A 4,500-nucleotide genomic window follows, 5' to 3' on the forward strand; every position below is an offset into this window, starting at 1 on the left:
ACCTATGTATAACATTGTCGATATTAGTCGTAATTTCGGTCACTTTAAAAGTAAACAGTTAGTTACAGTGACATAACTACAATAGTTGGACATATCGATGGGGAAGTTCTCAATTGGCGTAAGGACAAATACCGAAAATCACTTTTAAACATAGAAAATTAGAGCTTTTTTTTCTCTGTCGATTGGTACATTCAAGTTACGATACGCCCTTACTTATGCTGTTATCAACATTTATTAATTAAAATAAAATAGCTAAGGACATGATATAAAATATTTGAGCTGAAAAATGGCGTAATGTATTATTTTTTAAATTTGGGTCGTAAGGGCTGTGGCAGTCTCATATGTCCTTTACGACTCGACTCATGACGTTAAAAAAAAACCCACAAATATAATAAAGGGCGTTTGGTCAATTATGTTTCATTGTCCTTTACACCCACATTTTTAACGAATAAGATAAAAATGCAAGAAGTGTTGGGCGTAACCTTACCGCTGTACCTATTTCTTGTACCTAACATCAAAATACTAACGCGTCTACCTACTTCCACGCTCCAGCGTTTGCGCATTGCACATTCGGTCAGTCCGTGTCAGACACGTCAAACACGGAGGACGTATTTGATTGCCTACGTTTGTTCTTTGTCAACGCGCGTATTTTTTATAAGATGCCAAAAGCAAAACAAAAAAAGAATTAAGTTGATGGATCCCTAATGGCTTGACGTCGAGCTAACATTTCCGTATGGATTCAGTCAAGGATGTGAGGTAAATTTTCTTTAGCTACTTGTTATTTTAGCTACTAAGTGACAGATCCTAAAAGGAAGCCTGTGCCCAGCAGTGGGACGTATATAGGCCGAGATGATGATGCATACATAATAATTGGCCTGTTAAATTAATTATGTATGTTGAGGGTTAAAAATGGTATAATCGGAACGTCGTAAGGACATTAAAAAACAGCATTTATAAAATAATAAAAACTTTTATGGGCGTAGGGGTATAAAAGCAGAGCTAGGTAAATGTCCGTCTAAGGGGCATAGCAAACAGACATTTAAAAAAAGTGTAATTGGTACGTCGTAAGGGGCATTAAAACAACAGCAACTATAAAATAAGGAAATACTCTTATGGGGTAAAGGACATCAAAAGCTAAAACTAGAGTAAATATTAGTCGTAAGACAGTAACAAACAGACATTTTAAAAATTGAGTTACTTTATGGGGTAAGGGCACTTAAAGAAAATACCTGCTTGCTTCTTTAGTTCATTAAAATACCTTGTTAATGTTAGGTCGTAGGAGGCATCAAAACAGATGTTTTTAGAACTTGTAGTGATTGAAACAACTACTCAAGCAAGCATACTCCCAATGTGCAAGAAATAGTGCAAGCAAGCGTGCAAGAAAGCATGCAAGCAAGCATGCAAGAAGCAAACAGCAAGCATGTACCTAAGCAACACCTAAGCAGGTTGCAAGTGAGCACTAATTTTGTCAATCAAATCAACAAACATGCAATTTTATCGCCTGTTAGATGAACATCGCGGTTACCCCGATCTCGCGATGACCAGTCTATGTATCTCCTCCAGCGGTCATGAAGAGGGCTGGCGTCCCACTCCCTCAAGCTGCAATCAGTTAGAGGCAGAAAAAGTGCAAGCATGCATGCAAGCAAGCGTGACGCCAGAAGGCAAGCATGCATGCAAACAACAAATCAAGCAAGAATACTCCAATGTGCAAAAAATGTTCATCATGTCAGCGAAGACGTCCACCGCTGGACATAGGCCTCCCCAAGGCTCTCCACTCAGACCGGTCTTGTGCTTCCGCATCCACCGCGATCCCGCGATCTTAACCAATCGTCGATCCATCTTGTTGGAGCCTACCGACAGCTCGTCTCCCGTTCCGCGGACGCCATTCGAGAACCTTCTGGCCCCATCGGCCATCCGTCCTGCGAGCAATGTGCCCAGCCCACTGCCACTTTAGTTTCGCAATTCTTCGGGCTATGTCGGTAACCTTAGTTCTACTGCGGATATCATCATTTCTAATTCATCCGCAGAGAACCCCGAGCATAGCCCTCTCCATAGCCCTCTGAGTGACTTTGAGTTTTATCATGAGGCCCATCGTTAGCGCCCACGTCTCAGATCCGTATGTCCATCATTGCAACAACACTGGTCAAAGACTTTTGACTTCAAACACTGCGGTAATTGGACGAAAGACACTGCGAAGCTTCCCGAACGCTGCCCAGCCGAGTCGGATTCGACGAGTGATCTCTTTCTCAAAGTTGGACCTACCTAACTGGACCGTTTGTCCCAGGTACATATCGTCAACAACTTCGAGCGCAGAGTCTCGACTATTACGGAGTTGTACACATGGACATTAGACATGACTTTCGTCTTGTCCATGTTCATTTTCAGGCCAAACTCGGTCGGAAACTCTACTGAGGTCAGCGAGCATAGCACGAGGTCCTCCATGGTCTCAGCCATGACTACAATGTCGTCGGCGAATCGAAGATGAGTGAAGTACTCGCCATTAATGTTGATGCCTCGTCCTTTCCAGTCCAAAACCTTAAAAGCATCCTCCAATGCAGCGGTGAACAGTTTCGGAGAGATCACATCTCCTTGTCTGACTCCCCGCTGCAGAGATAGGCTTCGTGCTCTGATCCTGTAATCGGACGGACATAGTGGCGTTTTCGTACAGACACTTTAACACTTCGATATACGATAGTCAACTTGCACCGCTGAAGAGCCTGCAGCACAGCCCAGTCTCGATCGAATCGAAGGCTTTCTCGTAGTCCACAATGCAAGGCAAAGGGGGAGGTTATACTCTTCAGTCTTCTGTATAACCTGCCGCAGCGCATGTATGTGGTCTACGGTACTATAGCCTTTTCGGAATCCGCTTCCGAAAGAAATGTTACAAATTACATATTTTTTAGGGGACGTGCAAATTATGGCTTTTGCGCGTTATTTTAAATAATTAAAGTGGTTCTTTGAGTTAATTCACTATTTTTTTATTTTTCTACAGGAACTTACGTCCAAATATGAGCAATAAAATATAAATGTCCTATAAGACAAAAATCGGTTACTACATTATTATTTATTTACGGTTTATGGGTGTAAGGGGCTATGACACCTGTATGTCACGGGCGTAAGGGACAGCTATTTTTCTTATTAAGCTTTTTACGAAAATGTCTATAGCTTCACGTTGAAAAGCAAGAAAATTCAAGATTTTACGTAATTATCACGTCCTGCTAAGTTAAACCTTAACAATGCTGTGAGGGTTTGAAAATTACCAAAAACTTCTTTTCGCTCTCCTGAAAAGTAGCATTTTGTCCCTTACGTCAATTGAGACTTCCACCATCGATATGGTATCGCGAAATTTTTTGTAGATCTTGATGTATTCTTTAATATCGTAAAACATTTTTATGTTCTATAATTAGTTTAGTAATTTAATTTAAATAGTTTCTTCAGCGCATCCGATGAAAGATGTTTTATGGCAACTTTTTTACACTTTGAGTTACATTATTGTAGTTTTAGCACGGAACCCAATTTTTTTCCGTTAATAAATATAGTCTATTTGGAATAATTTAGCATTCTAATAGTGAAATAATTTTCAAATTCGGTCCAGTAGTTTTTGAGTTAATTCGCAATTCGCAATTCGTAACCGCAGATTAAATAAAAAGAGTTTCTAAAAGGTTGAAACGTCGGCCATGTTGGTGAAACTTTTTTTATTAATGTCAACACAAGTGTCAAGCCAAAACAAAACTGTAATATATAGCCGGTTAAGGAATTCCGTTACAACTTTTATTTTATAGTAACGCTTTCAAATTCGCTATTTCTCATAAAATAATCATTAGCTAAGTATATAAAATGATATTTTTTTGTCAAATATTTGTCGGCGGCCGATCGTAAAATCCGCCAGATCACGAAATTCCTAGGCATATCGTGAAATGGCGCCATTTCATGATATGCCTAAAAGTTGGCCAGGCATATCACGATGTGCCTGAGAAACAATACGGCAGATCGATTAGAGAAACGCGTTCGTCGATATTCCTAGCTCTATAACAGGCACATCGTGATATGCCGAAAAAAAGAAAAAGGTACGACGAGCGAAGCGAGGAGTGGTTGGTATGAATATTGGGACCGCAACGCACGAGCCGAGCAAGCGAAGCGAGCGTGCCCGCGGCTGCGACTGGCGAAGTGCCAGAACCAATATGGCGGCGTTTCATGATCTGCCTAAACGTCACCAGGCATACTATCGTTTAACGGTGAGTTTTTAACGATATGGCGGATGTACCTCAGCCAATTCATGAAATGGCGTCATTTCACGATATGTCTAGGAATTTCGTGATCTGGCGGATTTTAGGATCTGCCGACATATACACATATCAGTCGCAGCGAGCTCGTTGCGTGATTGGCTTCATACAAAATACGCTCGCTACTCGCAAGTGTGATGAGGGCCTTACCTGCAGCAGCGCGGTGTGCACGCGGCACGAGCAGACCGCGCCGTTCTTGCGCGCGCACGGCGCCCCG

This window comes from Choristoneura fumiferana, chromosome 16, assembly GCF_025370935.1.
Source record: "Choristoneura fumiferana chromosome 16, NRCan_CFum_1, whole genome shotgun sequence".
Classification (NCBI taxonomy): Eukaryota; Metazoa; Arthropoda; class Insecta; order Lepidoptera; family Tortricidae; genus Choristoneura; species Choristoneura fumiferana.